The 20,094-nt window shown below is 41.3% G+C and overlaps 1 protein-coding gene across 2 annotated transcripts in view; it reads left to right on the plus strand.

Moving 5' to 3' along the window:
- The window catches only part of col4a3 (collagen, type IV, alpha 3), a 303,630-nt gene that overhangs the window by 161,908 nt on the left and 121,628 nt on the right, over positions 1–20,094 (plus strand). The gene's annotated exons all lie outside the window — the stretch shown is intronic.

Raw genomic sequence — 20,094 nt, forward strand, 5'->3', positions numbered from 1 at the left:
TAAAAAGAAATGGTGTGGGTGTGTACAGGCATGTTTGTACAGGCCAGGTTAGGGACCAAATCTCAGTTGAAAATCTCGAAGCAGATAATAGCCTTGCAAATACATGGCCTAAAAGATTAAATAACATGGTCACACCATTGTGCATTTATCAACAAAAATATGCCATAAAATAAATTATGCCAATAATTAGCAAATAAGTAAATTGATTAAATAGCCTAATATTGTGTAACCTATATTTTTCCAAGAAAACAATGAGCCTCTGCTCGCTCATTGTAATTACTGAGTGTTTGGTCATGTGACTAAGCTAAACGTGTTTTAACGTTTAATATGCAATTGGACAACATATATTTATATCCATACATTTTAATGGCCAATATTAAATTAGGAAATATGGTTGGAAACGGCATCCAAGGCCCATCGATGCACGTGGGGAGCAAGGCTGTTCCGATCCAACAGACGAGCTGCTGGAGCTCAAGTTTCTGAAAAGGTTAATGCTGGTACAGATAGAAAGGTGTCAGAACAAACAGTACATCGCAGTTTGTTAAATACAGTGAGGGAAAAAAGTATTTGATCCCCTGCTGATTTTGTACGTTTGCCCACTGACAAAGAAATTATCAGTCTATAATTTTAATGAGAGATAGAATAACAACAACAAAAACAAGAAAAACGCATGTCAAAAATTGAAATATAAATTGATTTGCATTTGAATGAGTAAAATAAGTGTTCGACTCTGCAAAACATGACTTAGTACTTTGTGGCGAAACCCTTGTTGCACATCTTCTCCAAGTCATTAAGGTTTTGAGGCTGACGTTTGGCAACTGGAACCTTCAGCTCCCTCCACAGATTTTCAATGGGATTAAGGTTTGGAGACTGGCTAGGCCACTCCAGGACCTTAATGTGCTTCTTCTTGAGCCACTGCTTTGTTGCCTTGGCCGTGTTTTGGGTCATTGTCATGCTGGAGTACCCATCCACGACCCATTTTCAGTACCCTGGCTGAAGGAAGGAGGTTCTCACCCAAGATTTGATGCTACATGGCCCCATCCATCATCCCTTTGATGCGGTGAAGTTGTCCTGTCTCCTTAGCAGAAAAACATCCCTAAAGCATAATGTTTCCACCTTCATGTTTGACGTGGGGATGGTGTTCTTGGGGTCACATGCAGCATTCCTCCTCCTGCAAACATGGTGAGTTGAGTTGATGCCAAAGAGCTCGATTTTGGTTTCATCTGACCACAACACTTTTACCCAGTTTTCCTCAGAATCATTCAGATGTTCATTGGCAAACTTCAGATGGGCCTGTACATGTGCTTTCTTGAGGAGGGGGACCTTGCGGGCGCCGCTTCACGGCGTAGTGCGTTACCAATTGTTTTCTTGGTGAATATGGTCCCAGCTGCCTTGAGATCATTGACAAGATCCTCCTGTGTAGTTCTGGGCTGATTTCTCACTGTTCTCATGATCATTGCAACTCCACGAGGTGAGATCTTGCATGGAGCCCCAGACCAAGGGAGTTTGACTGTTCTTTTGTGTTTTTTCCATTTTGCGAATAATCGCACCAACTGTTGTCACCTTCTCACAAAGCTGCTTGGCGATGGTCTTGTAGGCCATTCCAGCCTTGTGTAGGTCTACAATCTTGTCCCTGACATCCTTGGACAAGATTGCAGTCTTGGCCATGGTGGTGAGTTTGGAATCTGATTGATTGCTTCTGTGGAGAGGAATCTTTTATACAGGTAACAAGCTGAGATTAGGAGCACTCCCTTTAACAGTGTGCTCCCAATTTCAGCTCTCATACTTATTTCACTCATTAAAATGCAAATTAATTTATAACATATTTGAATGCGTTTATCCGTGGGGGCGGGGGGGTTCAAATAAACCTAACATTAAATTTATAGACTGATCATTCCTTTGTCAGTGGGCAAACATACAAAATCAGCAGGGGATCAAATACTTTTTTCCCTCAATGTATGGGGCTGCATTGTCGCAGACAAGTCAGGGTGCCCATGCTGACCCCTGTCCACTGCCAAAGTGCCTACAATGGGAATGTGAGAATCAGAACTGGACCACGGAGCAATGGAAGGTGGCAATGAATCACATTTTCTTTTAAATCACGTGGATGCCCAGGTGCATATGCATTGCTTACCTGGAGAACACATGGCACAAGGATACACTATGGGAAGAAGGCAAGCTGGCGGAGACCTTAGGTCCTGCCATTCATGTGGATGTTACTTTGACAGGTACCACCTACCTGAGCATTGTCGCAGACCATGTGCACCCTTTCATAGCAACGGTATTCCCTGATGGAGTTGGCCTATTTCGTCAGGTTCAAGATGTTGACTTTGCCTCTAAATTCTCCAGATCTCAACCTAATCCAGCATCTGTGGCATGTGTTGGACAAACAAGTCCGGTCCATGGAGGCCCCACCTCGCAACTTGCAGGACTTAAAGGAACTGCTACAAAAGTCTTAGTGCCAGATACCACAGCACACCTTCAGAGGTCAAGTGGAGTCCATGCCTCGACGGGTCAGGGCTGTTTTGGCGGCAACAGGGTGTCACGGTACGGTGAGCAGCAGCGCCACCGTTCCGTGCACTTACACTTCCCATCACATATGAACACATCCCGGACTTGTTTTGTCACGTCTTTATCATGCACACCAGGTCCCTATCTACTCATTAGTATGTGTTTAAATGTTTCCCCTCTGCTCCCCACATCGTGGATCATTGGATGTTGGTGTGTGTGCTGCCGTTACATGTAAGGCTTTAGAACCTTATGTACAGTAGTTTTTGCTGCTGAAGTCAGCCATTTACTTCTGTTGTTTGGTCATGCGTGGTATTTGTTTTATTAAAAACCAAAACCAACCGCATTCCGCCTGCACCTGGTTCCTTACTCCCGCAACACCGTACCTTACTGACAGAGGGGGACCTACACAGTATTAGGTAGGTGGACATAATGTTATGGCTGATTGGTGTATATATGTTGAATGCACTTCCCTATCTTGGAAAAATCAATAGCAGGCCAGCTGGGCAGCGTTTATGTGTCAATGTTGTTAAACAGTGCATAACTTTTGACGGAAACTCCTTCCCCATCAAAAAAAAGGAAACCTTGTCAGGAGCACACATTTTATGATATCTGACAAACGTGTAAGCAACTTGTTTGTGGTAAATGCACTCAAACGGCCATTATATTTTGCATTCTATGTGGGCATTGATAATGAAACACTCAGACCACATTTGTCTTTCGATCATGTAAGGCACACATGTATGGCGTCACATCATCTCAAAACTCACGCGCACGCACTAGCCACTTCGAGAAGAATAAATTAAATCGAGAGAGCAGAAACACGAAGTCTGAGAGAACACAGACTTCGTGGCGTAGAATTTCTCTGCGACTTCTCAAAATTCACCTGCCCCTTCCCGATCCAGACCCAACACAAGTCACCTTGATCCTTATACTGTAGGTTCAAGAATGCCTGCTCAGTTAGGTATCTTACCTTGTCCTCCAACATTGACCACTGGCCAACAGTAGCAACCGATCAAAAGATGATAACGATATTTCAGTTGCATAACTCAATTGTTTCGGCAACCCTGTGAGCTTGTTTTGCCTGCATAAATGACGACTAAAATGCAGTAATCCCGTAGCCCAACTCGCGGAGAATAGAAGGGGAAAAAGCGATTTCAGTAGGCTATCTCGTCAGCGGCTGCTCTGGATACAGCATATCAGATTGCGTATGCCAATGTCTACTTGTAGTCTGCCTGCTACATTAAGGCCTATTTCATTTTTTGGAGGGGGTGTCAGCGTGTCAATGTGTTATTATGAATGTTAAATCCGATTATAATGGGAAGTGAAGAATGTGACTTGAGTGATGTGTGTTTTGTCCAGCCTGTGCGACCTGGCCCAACTCCTTATGTTTAACACCTTGCGTCTGTATTTTATCGGTAACTAAAAAACATTGCTACGTTGAAATCTTTATGGACGTTTACAAATGACTTGCCATGATGAAACTAACTGAAAACAGGCCACATGCAAACGAAAAAAATTCTCTGGTTAAAGAATTATCAAAGTGACCCAAATGTGTATCCATAATGGGCAAGGAAACAACTGAACTTGTTCGTGTGCTACTTGATAGACAGCGCTCATCGGATAGTTTGCACTCAAGTGTCCAATCACCGTGTACCAAGCATAAAACACTGAAATCCGATGAGGAAACTTCTATCAAATGGGTTAGGTCCCGCCCCATTGCATTTGGATGATGCACATCTTCACATCATCCAGATGAAATGTCTAATTCATTTGGAAGATGCATAAATGTATCCAATGCAAATTCAAAGTGTATTTATTCATACATTTAAGTATTTAATTATTTATATATTTAATTATGTATATATTTATTTATATGTAAATTTATTCATATATTTATTTATTTCATATTATGGCACATTTAATCCTCCATAGATAAAAGGTTTGATTGCAATTGAACATATATTAAACATATTATTATAAACATATATTATTATATGGACTGTGAAATTATGGGAGTTGAGATTGTTTAGAAGTTAATGTGAAAGGGACATATTTATTGAAGGAAACGGCACAACAGGTGTCAATGTAATCCCAAAATGTACATACCCTTGAATGTTTCACAAGGTGTGTGTCACACAAGGTGACACACACAGGTGAAAATGGAAATTAAAGGTTAATTTCCCACACCTGTGGCTTTTCAAATTGCAATTAGTCTGAGTATAAATAGTAAATTAGTTTGTTTGCTTTCACGTGGATGCACTGAGCAGGCTAGATACTGAGCCATGAGGAGCAGAAAATAACTGTCAAAAGACCAGCGTAACAAGGTAATGGAACTTTATAAAGATGGAAAAGGATACAAAAAGATATCCAAAGCCTTTCAAGGCCTACAGTGTGGAGAACAAGTATTTGATACACTGCCGATTTTGCAGGTTTTCCCACTTACAAAGCATTTAGAAGTCTGTAATTGTTATCATAGGTACTCTTCAACTCTGAGCGATGGAATCTAAAACAAAAATCCAGAAAATCACATTGTATGATTTTTAAGTAATAAATTAGCATTTTATTGCATGACAAATATTTGAGAATAGCAGAGCTTAATATTTGGTACAGAAACCTTTGTTTGCAATTAGAGACCATAAGTTTCCTGTAGTTCTTGACCAGGTTTGCACACACTGCCGCAGGGATTTTGGCCCACTCCTCCCTACAGACCTCCAGATCCATCCTCCCATCAATACGGTGCAATCGTCCTGTCCCCATTGCAGAAAAGCTTCCCCAAAGAAGTATGTTTCCACCTCCATGCTTCACGGTAGGGATGGTGTTCTTGGGGTTGTACTCATCCTTCTTATTCCTCCAAACACGGCGAGTGGAGTTTAGACCAAAAAGCTCAATTTTTGTCTCATCAGACAACATGACCGTCTCCCATTCCTCCTCTGGATCATCCAGATGTTCATTGGCAAACTTCAGACGGGCCTGGACATGCGCTGGCTAGAGCAGGGGGATCTTGCGTGCGCTGCAGGATTTTAATCCATGACGGCGTAGTGTGTTACTAATGGTTTTCTTTGAGACTGTGTTCCCAGCTCTCTTCATCTTGAACTTGTTCCATTTTCTAATAATTGCGCCAACAGTTGTTGCCTTCTCACCAAGCTGCTTGCCTACTGTCCTGTAGCCCATCCCAGCCTTGTGCAGGTCCCTGATGTCCTTACACAGCTCTCTGGTCTTGGCCATTGTGGAGAGGTTGGAGTCTGTTTGAGTGTATGGACAGGTGTCTTTTATACAGGTAACGAGTTCAAACAGGTGCAGTTAATACAGGTAATGAGTGGAGAACAGGATGGCTTCTTAAAGAAATCTAACAGGTCTGTGAGAGCCGGAATTCTTACTGGTTGGTAGGTGATAAAATACTTATGTCATGCAATAAAATGCAAATTAATTATAAAAAAATCATACAATGTGATTTTCTGGATTTTTGTTTTAGATTCTGTCTCTCACAGTTGAAGTGTACCTATGATAAAAATTACAGACCTTTACATGCTTTGTAAGAAGGAAAACCTGCAAAATCGGCAGTGTATCAAATACTTATTCTCTCCACTGTATAGTGAACAGAATACCGCTTTTTTTCTTGTGAAAATTATGGCAAGATGAATGCACCATGTTATCAGAAAATACAGCCTACAATTTGCATTCTTCTGCACGAAAGCTGCGCATGGAACACTCTTCGTCTTTCCAACACAACAATAACCTTAAGCATAAAGCCAAGCTGACCCTCCAGTGGTTACAGCAAAAAAAGGTGAAGGTTCTGGAATGGCCATCACAGTCTCCTGACATTAATATCATTGATCCGCTCTGGGGAGATCTCAAACATGCAGTTCATGCAAGACGACCAAAGACTTTGCATGACCTGAAGGCATTTTGTATTTCTTTTCTTTGTTGCCATGTTTAGTTTTATAATTGTGCCATTCTGCTGTAACCTACAGTTGAGTATGAATCCCATAAGTAATAAAAAAAAAGTTATGTCTGGTCACAAAGAATGGGCGGCTATACTACCTGCAACTATTACAAAAGACTATGCTGTCATTGATGCAATTCTAAATATTAAGCAATACAAATAATAAGAACTAAGGGTATGCAGACTTTTGAACAGGGGTCTGTTCATTTTTTTTTTTCTGTTGCCATGTTTCGTTTTCTAATTGTGTTGAATGTGAATCCCATAAGATATAAGATGTTTTCTTTAGAAATGGTACATATATTACCAATTCTCCAAGGGTATGCAAACTTTTGAGCACAGCTCTACAATTATAGTGTATGTACAGTGTACATGATAGTTAGATTAGATTCAAGTATATAGTTTATCATTGAATATATTTGATAGAATAACAGTGTAGGTGATGATAACTGACTTTTTCATCAAATGAAAAGACGAGAGAATCGTGGAAGCCCCTCTTTTACTGCTCAAGGGGTTGTGATCTAGCCTATATTACCCCAAAAAGCATGCGTGGATGCTGTGATGGTAATTCCATTCCTGAGGAATCTCTGAGGAAAATACGTGAACAGTCTGTAGTTATTACAATTAAAAGGGGTGTGGTAAGTTACTGCCCAGCTGTCCTATGTCAATAATACACTTTCCTTTTTTCTGTCAGTACCTAGGTTTTAACCAAGGGGCAGGCTGTCCTCCCCCACATTAAACCAAGGAGCTTGTGGGTAACCTTTTCAACTCTAAGGGACACACAGATAAACTGATGGTTTAAACTGATAGACAATTAATGGATTACCCAATGATGACCATAAAAAAATACCAGTTCCCCCTCTCCTACATTCCTTTTCTTATCTAAACATGGGGACTCAGTACTAGTAACCCATTTATACATGTACAGGACTAAGTATACATCATTTCAAGAATTTCCATAACAATGCGTATTTCGAAAAACCAACAGAAATAGTCAGAATATAACTGCAAGCAATTTAATTTTAGGCTTACTATGACATAGCTACTGAAGGTTGTAGCCAGCAAAGTTTTTGTCTATCCAGATGCATAGTTTGTTTTGACTGTGACAAGGCTTGAACATGGGTTCTTTTGTTTGGAAGGCCTTTTCTCTAACCTCTGGTCTCTAGAACTCTGGTCAGAACTCACATCTGGTCTACTCTTCCTGGCACCTTGGACCTCTACCAATTTACATACCACCCCAATAGATCTATGGATGATGCCATCACCCTGACGAAACACTGCCCTCTTCCTCTTGGAAAAAGGCAATACATCCTCAAATTTACGGACGACTACCATCCTGGGTCTCATCTCCAACAATGATGAGACCGCTTACAGAGAGGAGGTAAGGAACCTGGCTACATGGTGCCAGGACAAAAATCTCTCTCTTAATGTCTGTAAGACTAAAGAGATGATTGTGGACTTCAGGAAGCGACAGAGGTCGGGGGGGGGGGGTGTTATGGTCCCATACATAACGATGGAGCTGAAGTGGAGAGAGTCTTTCCAAATTCATATAACTTGGTATATTCACCAAAGTTGACCTCACTTCGTCCAGAAAAGCGAACTCAGCAATGAAAACTGCCACAAAAATGACTATACTTCCTGAGGAGACTCAGGAAGTATAGTCTGTAAAAACTCTCACCAACTTCTACAGGCGCACCATTGAAAACATCCTCTCATTACTGCCTGGTACGGCAGCTGCTCCACTGCAGACCACAAATCTGTCCTGAGGGTCTTAAAGTCTGCAGTGTGCATCATTGGCTGCCATCTCTACTATACACGATGCCTGAGGAAAGCGCGAAACATCATCAAAGATCACAACCAAAAAAAATGAATTTCAGGAATAAGATTGCAATACTACGTTTAGAGGTAAAACGGATTTTGTCGCACTACATTTGATCAACTATGTCATCAACATTACACATCATTCTCATTGTTAAGTTAGTTCACAGGGAGCGTCATCCTTTCAAAATAATTTCAAAATCATGTTTCCAATCTGAATAACAGATTTAATATTTACTCTTCACCTGAATTAATTAATACATGTGGCAAAACAATTTTTCACATGTTTCTAATAGTTCATTTTAGTTATAGTGTCCCACTTTTCCTAACAAAATTTCCCACTCAAAAAAAGAATAGCCTACTTAGAAGGATTATTTCTAAGAACACAGGCCATAATATTTTCATTCGTTTATTAGGCCCTACAAATGTACTACATGAAAATTACACAACACTTAAATTATTCAAAATAATTCCATTAGAATTTAGTTTCCATTTCCATCTCATTTTGATGATGTACAAGGTAAAATAATACACAATCTCGACCAGTTTGCTACGTTCAAAGGATATCAGCTTGAATAGCCTTACAAAGGCCTAAAGCACAGCTGCTTGATAAACACAATTAATTTGATAAATACCTAAAGGAAAGAATGATTTACAGTAGCCTACACTGTCACGGTGCCACCCGTGATCAAGCCAGCCTCTGGCTGCTTTCACTGTGTCGCAATCACGGTCTCCACTATTAAGCACTATTAAGCACACCTGTTCCTGATCACATTTCCCAGGAGTTCCCATCATTATGCACATCAAATCCTCATTACTAGGCCTACAGCTAAGGAAAACTGTGCACCAGGGTTTACGTTAGCCGGCAAAGGCTTTTCGCCAGTATCAGTTGTATTCTGCAAGATAAAAATATCAACCTCCAAATGTCAGATGGGAAATATGCCAAATGAATAAGTAAATTGATTAATAGCATATTAAATAACCTAATATTGTGTGACGTGTATGATCTGTTGCCAAGAAAACAGCGAGCATCCGCTCACTCTCAACTGGTGCAACTGAGGCCAGCAAATGAGGTTCAGTAAATTATCTGAGCCAATAGTTTAACGTTCTACAGAGCCTGTCAAAGTTTTTTTTGCATGCGTGGGATAGACATACTATGGAAACATCATTCGCATGGTAGCTGATTTTTTGAGACGTTTCAAACATTGACCTTAAAATCTCTTAGTCAGATTGGAAACATCAAAATATTGTGCAAAAAGTTTCTTGTCTATAAACAATTGCGATCTGGATCAAATTATTTAGGTAAGGCAATTATGTGGCTAACAATTGCAACAGCCCTCCAGTTGGTATACAGTATTTAAACTGAGTATATGCTCAGGTCACAGATTGTGAAGAGCTCATTCTGCTGACTAAATTCAATAAAAAACATTTGTTGGATCACAGAGTTTGTCTTATTGCTGTTTAAGTGTAGGCTATTATACTGTAAGGCTATTTAAAACATGTCTGGTAGCTCTTCTTTATGGCTGGAACTCTGGAATTTTAATTGGACATTTTTATAAGACAAATAAGAGACTGCATTTGTCTATTAAATAATAATAATGCGAAATAAGGCTACAACGTGGCATTGCAAAACTATTCTAAACTTGATTTAAACATACTGAAAGTTAGACGCAACTTTTATTTATTTGTCAGTGCAATTGATTTGGAACATACCATTTTGCACACCCACCTTAGATGACTTTCCTAAATAGGTGTTGAATATATTAAATTGTCCCGTTTCTATACTCATAAACGGAAAACAATTTACAGACTAATTACAGTTTGTTTTACATTGTATTCTGACTTAATAACTGATTAGGCATGTGAGAATACATGTATTGTAACAGGCGCTTTGTCTCACCCGTCTCTCTCTTTGGGTTAATGTGGAGTAACAGTAATTGGTTGACTTTAGGTCACTGTACAGTAAATAAACTAATTACATGTTATGTTCAAATGCCATTTTATTAGAAACTTTTTTTACCTCTGAAAATATTTATAAAACATTGATGGGTTTAACATGTAGCCTATTGCCTGTTTAACAAATTAAACGTCTTATGTAAAACACTTGAATTATATTTTCGCTTGGGTCTCCTGTGCCATATTGTACTTTATCAAAGAAATCTGGTGGGAATTTTTATTTTTTATTTTAATACTTTTTTATTGATAAAAACAGATGCAGTCTTCAGGAAATATTTGTGCAGAAAAGTGGCAATAAGTAATGTCCTTGGTAAAAGTCTACAATTAGCTTCCACAAATGTTAACTTCATCGTTGTAATCAACAGCTACACTGAACAAAATTATAAACGCAATACTTTTGTTTTTGCCCCCATTTATCATGAGCTGAACTCAAAGATATAAGACTTCCTCTATGTACACAAAAAGCATATTTCTCTAAAATATTGTTCACAATATTTCTGTCTAAATCTGTGTTAGTGAGCACTTCTCCTTTGCTGAGATAATCTGTCCACCTCACAGGTTTGGTATATGAAGATGCTGATTAGACAGCATGATTATTGCACAGGTGTGCCTTAGGCTGACCACAATAAAAGGCCACTCTAAAATGTGCAGTTTCACTGTGTTGGGTGGGTCCGGGGGGGTCATAAAACCAGTCAGTATTTGACCACCATTTGCCTCATGCAGTGCAACACATCTTTGCATAGAGTTGATCAGGTTGTTGATTGTGGCCTGTGGAATATTGGTCCACTCCTCTTCAATTGCTGTGCGAAGTTGCTGGATATTGGAAGGACCAGGAACACGCTGTCGTATACGCCGATCCAGAGCATCCCAAACATGCTCAATGGGTGACATGTCCAGTGAGTATGCTGGCCATGCAAGAACTGGGATGTTTTCAGCTTCCAGGAATTGTGTACAGATCCTTGCAACATGGGGCCGTTATTATCAGGCTGCAACATGAGGTGATGGTCGTGGATGAATGGCACCACAATGGGCCTCAAGATCTCGTCACGGTATCTCTGTGCATTCAAAATGCCATCAATAAAATGTACCTGTGTTTGTTGTCCATAACACACACCTGCCCATACCATAACCCCACTGCCACCATGAGCCACACGATCCACAACGTTGACATCAGCAAACCACTCACCCATACAACGCCATACACGCTGCCTGCCATCTGCCCTACACAGTGAAAACTGGGATTCATCCGTGAAAAGAACACCTCTCCAAAGTGCCAGATGCCATCGAATGTGAGCATTTGCCCACTCAAGTCGGTTACGACGACGATTTGCAGTCCGGTCGAGACCCCGATGAGGACGACGAGCATGCAGATGAGCTTCCCTGAGACGGTTTCTGACAGTTTGTGCAGAAATTCGTTGGTTATGCAAACCGATTGCTGCAGCAGCTATCCAGGTGGTTGGTCTCAGATGATCTTGGAAGTGAAGATGCTGGATGTGGAGGTCCTGGGCTAGTGTGGTTACAAGTTGTTTTGAGGCAGGTTGGATGTACTGCCAAATTCTCTGAAACACTTTTGGAGATGGCTTATGGTAAAGAAATGAACATTCAATTCACGGGCAACAGCTCTGGTGGACATTCCCTCAAAACCTCCGACATGGCATTGCGGCGTGTGATGGAACTGCACATTTTAGAATGGCCTTTTATTGTGGCCAGCCTAAGGCACACCTGTGCAATAATCATGATGTCTAATCAGCATTTTGATATGCCACACCTGTGAGGTGGATGGATTGTCTCAGCAAAGGAAAAGTGCTCACTAATACAGATTTAGACAGATTTGTGAAAAATATTTGAGAGCAATAGGCCTTTTGTATAGAGCAAGTCTTAGATCTTTGAGTTCAGCTCGTGATAAATGTGGGCAAAAATAAATGTGTTGCGCTTATAATTTTGTTCAGTGTATATTTCCAGTCAAATAATTGTATTTCGGTTTAAATAATTACAGTTAATGAACAGTAAGAGATTCACGTGTGTAGACCTATAACATGGAATCAAACACAGCAACATAGCAATCCATGAATAGGATTATCCATCATCTTCCGCTTATCCGGGCCCGGGTCGCGGGGGCAGCAGTCTAAGCAGAGATGCCCAGACTTCCCTCTCCCCAGACACTTCCTCCAGCTCTTCCGGGGACACACCGAGGCATTCCCAGGCCAGCCGGGAGACATAGTCCCTCCAGCATGTCCTAGGTCTTCCCCGGGGTCTCCTCCCGGTGGGACGGGACCGGAACACCTTCCCAGGAAGGCGTTCAGGAGGCATTCGAAACAGATGCCCAAGCCACCTCAGCTGACCCCTCTCGATGTGGAGGAGCAGCGGCTCTACTCTGAGCTCCTCCCGGGTGACCGAGCTTCTCACCCTATCTCTAAGGGACCGCCCAGCCACCCTGCGGAGAAAGCTCATTTTGGCCGCCTGTATCCGGGATCTTGTCCTTTCGGTCATGACCCAAAGCTCATGACCATAGGTGAGAGTAGGAAAGTAGATTGACCGGTAAATTGAATAGGATTATAGTAAACAATATTCCTCGGGTTTTAATGTTTTATTCCGGCCAGATAAGTACAGACACAGGCTTGAATAACAGCAGTTTCAGATGGGTGTCGACGTTCTCACAGATGCCTCCTGGTGCCTATTCTTATTTTTTTATGTTTTTGTCCATGCCGCACTGCACTGCAACTTGCCGCGGTATACCACGCCATGCCTCGTCGCAGACCGCCCCCTTGGCACTGGAATTAAACTAGCAACATTTGTATACCTGCTAAATCTTAGCAAAGTAGTTATTGCAGCTTTCTTTGGATGTAAATCCAGCAAATATGTCGAAAGAATGAAAGATGACTAAAGTTTTTCTCTTTCTTTGCATGGTTTTAACAAAGTTGTTCAAGCAAATACCGACAGGGTGGGCATTTTGATCAGTCGATGTCATGAAGTTGTTAATTGAATCATGGTGGCGTAACATTGATCATGTGTCAGTGATGTAGGCTTCAGTAACATTATTGACATGCCAGAGAGAACGTAACATTTGCAGCTTAGGAACACAAGTGTGAATCCTTAGCCTAGAGTTAAGCCTTAGCCCAGGGTTGACAAACTGTGAACACAGGCTAAGCTAACCCAGGGCCAGGGACAATGCAGTGTGTAAAGGCCTTATATTTTGTATTGTACAAAATACTCGGGAGAGTTTGCAAATAAAATTGCAAATATAATGTGAAATCATGGGGCACTCTGCTACATCCAACAAAACTATAAAAACTATATATTTTCCCTCTTTAACCCCCAATGCAACACACTATACTGTACATGGAATTCATTTTGTCTCATTATTTAGCAGCCAGTGGCTTTTATAAAGAGTCGGGCTGGTTACTCCATAAAAAAAAATGGTGATGTCATGAACATTATAACAGAGAATTTAGCTATTTTTAGCTAATAATTGTAGCTAATAATTTGCCTTTTACAGTTTTTCTCAGTCGCTTTGGTGCATTTTTCACATCATCCCTAACATGTGCATTTCTCAAAACAATTTGTACAAACTGCAATATACAATAGATATGTTTCTAAAGCTAGTCAGTCACAAAAAATCCTTAGTACATCTCTCAAAAGTAAATATTCATGCCAAAGATCATGTCACTGTCATCAGAATGATAAGTCATTGAGTCATTCTTCACGAACAAGGTCGTCAAAATGTTTAGGCATGTTGTTAATCTAACTGTGTACATTGACAGTATTACCTGATGTAAACTTAGGCTACAGTTTGGATGACAGTTACTGTTTTGAAAATGCACAAGGCTGCACTTCTATGGCATATATCAATTTCAACAGTACTATTTACATATTACTCTCATCTCATCTTCATCCGCTTATCCGGTATCGGGTCGCGGGGGCAGCAGCTCCAGCAGGGGACCCCAAACTTCCCTTTCCCGATTCACATTTGCCAGCTCTGACTGGGGGATCCCGAGGCGTTCCCAGGCCAGTGTCGCAATATAATCTCTCCACCTAGTCCTGGGCCTACCCCGAGGTCTCCTCCCAGCTGGACGTGCCTGGAACACCTCCCTAGGGAGACGTCCTGGGGGCATCCTTACCAGATGACTGAACCACCTCAACTGGCTCCTCACGACGCAAAGGAGCAGCGGCTCTACTACGAGTTCCTCACGGATCAGGACGAGGACGGAATCCGCATTGTTCCTCTTCAATCTGAGGTTCGCCTATCTGCCGAACCCTCCTTTCCAGTACCTTTGAGTAGACTTTCCCAGGGAGGCTGAGAAGTGTGATACCCCTGTAATTGGCACACACCCTCTGGTCCCCGTTTTTGAACAGGGGAACCACCACCCCGGTCCGCTACTCCTTAGGCACTTTCCCCGACTCCCACGCAATGTTGAAGAGGTGTGTCATCCAAGACATCCCCTCCACACCCAAAGCTTTCAACATTTCTGGACGGATCTCGTCAATCCCCAGAGCTTTTCCACTGTGGAGTTGTTTGACTACCTCAGTGACTTCTGCCATGGAGATTGACGATGCTTCCCCATCAGCCTCCAGCTCTGCCTCCACTATAGAGGGCGTTTTAGTGGGATTTAGGAGTTCCTCAAAATTTTCCTTCCATCGCCCAATTACCTTCTGAGTTGAGGTCAACAGTGTCCCATCCTTACTGTACACAGCTTGTATAGTTCCCCGTTTTCCCCTCCTGATGGGGCGGACGGTTTTCCAGAAACACCTTGGTGCCGACCAAAAGTCATTCACCATGGCTTCCCCAAACTCCTCCCACACCCGCTGTTTTGCCTCTTTCACAGCAGAGGTCGCAGCCCTTCGGGACTGTCGGTACACTGCAACCGTCTCCGGAGTCCTCCGGGATAACATATCCCGGAAGGCCTCCTTCTTTAGTCGGACAGCTTCCCTGACCACCGGTGTCCACCAGGGTCTTCGAGGGTTACCGCCCGCTGCAGCTTTGGCAACGGAGGCTTTGAACATCGACCACTCAGGTTCAATGTCCCCAACCTCCACAGGGATGCCACAAAAGCTCCACCGGAGGTGTGAGTTGAAGATCTTTCAGACGGTGGCCTCCTCCAGACGTTCCCAGTTCACCCGCACTATCCGTATGGGTTTTCCCAGTCTGTCCAGACTCTTCCCCCACCCCCTGACCCAACTCACCACCAGATGCTCATCGGTTGACAGCTCCGCCCCTCTCTTTACCCGAGTGTCCAAAACATGCAGCCTCAGGTCCGATGACACGATCACAAAATCAATCATCGACCTTCGGCCTAGGGTGCTCTGGTATCACGTACACTTATGAGCATCCTTATGTTCGAACATGGTTTTTGTTATAGATAATCCATGACTAGCACAGAACTCTAACAACAAACGACCACTCGAGTTCAGATCAGGGAGGCCGTTCCTCCCTATCATGCCTCTCTGGTACCACGTACACTTATGAGCATCCTTATGTTCGAACATGGTGTTTGTTATAGATAATCCATGACTAGCACAGAACTCTAACAACAAACGACCACTCGAGTTCAGATCAGGGAGGCCGTTCCTCCCTATCATGCCTCTCCAGGTGTCTCCATCATTGCCCACGTGTGCGTTGAAGTCCCCAAGCAGAATTATGGAGTCCCCTACTGGAGCCCCATACAGGACTCCATTCAGGGTCTCCAAGAAGACCAAATACTTCGAACTGCTGTTCGGGGCATATTCACAAACAACAGTCAGAGATTCCCCCCCACTACCCGTAGGCGTAGGGAGGCGACCCTCTCATCCACTGGGGTAAACTCCAACATTGCGGCACTCAGCCGGGGGCTTGTGAGTATCCCAACCCCCACCCGGCACCTCACACCCTGGGCAACTCCAGAGAAGAATAAAGTCCATCCCCTATCCAGGAGTACGGTTCCAGAACCGAGACTGTGAGTAGATGTAAGCCCCACCAAATCTAACTGATAGCGCTCCACCTCCCTCACAAGTTCCAGCTCCTTCCCCCACAGAGAGGTGACGTTCCACGTCCCCAGAGCCAGGCCCTGCCGCCTGGGTCTGGTCCGTCGAGGCCCCTAGCCTTCACTGCCACCCATATGGCAGCGCACCAGACCCCAGCAGTTCCTCCCATGAGTGGTGGGCCCATAGGATGGAGAGGGGGGTGCCTCGTTGCTTTTTCGGGCTAAAAAAAATAACTACCTAGACAAGGTCAAAAAAGGGCTACTGTTAGCGATAAATGCTATCAACGTTAGCTAGCTGGTAATGTTAGCTAACGGAAATATATTTAACCTCAGTTTAAGCTAGCATTATTCCATCTAAAATCATTTTGGTGCCATGAACATTATAACATATGGATTTGCTAATAATAATTTGACCATTTATAGATGGTGTCATGCTTTCAAGCCTCTGTAGCTAATCTATGCTCATGTAGCTAAGTTATTTCTCTGTTTTCAGTTGTACAATGACTTGGTAATGTAAGCAAATGTTTACTGGAATGCAACATTGACATGATTATTTCGTCAAAAATAATTGCTTGAAGAGCTTCAGTCTAAGCTAGCGTTAGTTCACCTTTAATTATTTCAAATTTTGCTTGTTGTAAGATAATGGTGGGGTCAGCACAGATAATCATTATCATTTTTAAAGGTATGTTTACTTAAGAATGCATATTAAAATCAATGAGAAATGTATTTAATTTTTTTATTTAACTGTTTAGTTTTGATGATCAAGACTATTACAGATGGCAACAATAAAACCAATAATTGTCCAGATTTAAATTATTGAAAATTCCCTCCCTATTCTTATTATAAAATATATTGAATTTGGAAGGCACGGGCATAAAGCCTGTGTGCCCATGTGTTATTTTTTAATTACAGCTCAGATTTCATTTTAATATAACTGCCATGTCTACAATTAAAAAGTTGCAATTGATAAGTTTAGCCCCCAGAAGTGCAATTGTAGAAACAAATGAAAACAGAAATTACTTAACTACTGAGAATGGATTATCTACCGAGGCTTGAACACAACATCCTCTCTACCAAGAGCACATTTTTAATAGCTAAAGCATTTGTTATAATGTTATGTCACCAGAATGATTAATATGCTCTGCACTGGGGAAGACTGACACACTTCCATTCATTTAGATTTGTCATCCAATTAGGCTACATTTATTACATTCTGAACATGTCAAACATCTTCCTAGTTACATTGTTCAAGGTGTTGTACTGCTCTGATAGTGTCAGACTTTTAAAGTATATATTGTTCAAATGCAGAAAATGTTATTATAATACCAATTGAGGTAAATGTAACCAACTATTGCAATGTAACATGCAAGTAAATTCAGTTTGGCCAAACAGTGGCGGCATAATAGCCAAAACACTATCTGTTGTTCTTTTTCACATTGGCCCTCATTTATCATTCTTGCGTAGAAACGGGCGTATATGTTGGCGTAAGATTTTGCTTACACTCCTCTCATCGCCTGATTTATGAAACTGTGCGTACCTTTAAAATGCAGGTGTACGCAATACCTTCCCTTGATAAATGCCGCGGATGAAAACGATCGTCATTAGAATAACACGCCCCTATATATTCAAGTCTTCGCTTCCCCCACGCCCTCATTTTACGCCATGGACACACGGAAGACGGCAAAAAAATAAAACTTCTCTGACGTGGAGATTGAGACGATCACCAGGGAGGTAGAAAGAAAGAAAATTGTTTCATTTGGCAGTTTAAAAAGCGGAATAAAAGATGATGATGTGATGTGGAGTACCATTCATTCACATTAATAACTGAATGACAATTTGTAATATTCGTCTTATTATTTCATGATATTTATCAATGACGTTTATTGTTATTTAGAAGAAGAATGTCGTTATTATTATTATTTCTATTATTGTCTAAAAGAAGAAGAATGTCATTTTTATTATTTTGTCAGTCTGAATACATATAAGTCAAATGCTTTGGTAAAGTCACACAAATGAAACCTTGAAGTCCATGTTGCACAAAAATAAACACTGAAGTTTGTAATTATATATATATTTTTTTTACAGTAGGTCATAATACATCACATCTTTTAGATTGTCAGTGCGTTAGGATTTTCTTTTCTGCGCTGTTAAGGTTTCATTTCTCTCCGCCATGTCCATGTGCAATATTTTGTTGTCATCCATCCACCAAAGATCACTCCAAATATAACTATTAATACTGTTTTATTTTCAGTTTACATCTCTGCACTGGCATAACATCAGTGCACGAGGGAATTCCAGCAGGGGCTGAGTATACGGCTACACATTTTTTACTTGAGACAGGTCAAAATAAAAGTCCCGTCTCTTCACACATGCGCACAATTAACTCTTGCACAATTTTGGGTATACAACAGTCAGTATCATAATTAAACAACATAATATAACATAAATGATGAGAACATATAACATGCGCATTTCCGCACTTGGTGTGCGCACTTTTGATAAATGAGGGCCATTGAGATTACATTTGGGACACATGATCAAGGTTGTAATATAACTTTGTGTGAATGAGGTTTAAAGTTGGCCACATGGGGGCACTAGAGGAAAGGAACAACCATATATATCATATTGTTTGCAACTATGGATATAAACTGAAAAGAAATGTTCCATCTGACTAGTAGTTGCTTCAATTCTGAAACCCGCTAAATGCTGCTTGTAGCTGTAATTATTATTATTCCTGCAAAAAAGGGTGTTTTTTGCAAATTCCTGTGAGATAAAATGTCTTGAAGGTGCCCACATTTTTATGGTAGTTAAGGGCCAAGGGCCGCAAGTTCTGGTGAAGTGGCATGCATGTCGGCCTCATGGTGATGCTGTCATAAGCCTACAAAGTCACACTTTTGCAAACTCACCACACCCGCCCCTTGTGACCTAGAGTCTTGAAAATTGGTATATAGATGCACCATGCTGCCATTTTAGATTTTTTGAAAAACACTAAAAACTTTTATCTTCTGGCAGCAAAGTTCAATCTTCATGTACTTTGATATTTGGCATCTAGGGACCAAGGTCCTCAAAAGTTATAGCAGCCAGGCCAGTATGTCAAAAAATTACGGCAAAGATATGTTTATCAACCACATGGTGGCGCTATTGAGGTTTTTCACATTAGCAAGGTCACCACACTCACCCAGTTTGAGATACTGCCTTGAAAAGAGGTAGATAAGTCTACCTCCTAATAAGAAACATATTTGCCATTGGGACTCATAAACTTCACTTTCAGTGTTTGGCTGCCATTTTATCTCCTCTGGCACCAAATGTCCAATCTTCACATACTTTGATATTTGGCATCTATGGACATTGAAAAACATGGCCGCCATTGACAGATGAACATGTGCACGGGCGTGGTTTTGCACATATATAGACATCTCCTATAAGGATAATGATATTAAGATTCTACTTGGTGCATATGTTAACAAAGATTATACAACCATAATGAGTGCAAATAATTTTTTAGCATCCACATGGTGGTGCTATTGAGGTTTCCTATATTTGCAAGCTCACCACGCTAAACCTGTTTAAATAAAATTTTGAGAACAGGTGTACAAATCCATGTTCTCCCAAGGATTATATTTGCAATTGGGACCCATTAAGTCGGGCGTAATGTTTTTTCGGCAATTCAGAATTTGTGAAAAATGCTTCAAAATGCTACTTCTATTGCATCAAATGAAAGGGAGATTACATTTGGTACACATGATTAGGGTTGTGAGTTTAGTTTATATGAAAGATTGTTTCCATTTGGCCACATGGGGATACTAGTGAAAAGGAAAAACCATACATGTAATATTGTTTACAGCTATGGACATGAGTTGGTTTGTTTCCTACTGGAAAAACTGCAATCTGGCTATTAATAGTTTAATGCTG

The sequence above is a fragment of the Esox lucius genome, chromosome 1, assembly GCF_011004845.1.
Source record: "Esox lucius isolate fEsoLuc1 chromosome 1, fEsoLuc1.pri, whole genome shotgun sequence".
Taxonomy (NCBI): Eukaryota; Metazoa; Chordata; class Actinopteri; order Esociformes; family Esocidae; genus Esox; species Esox lucius.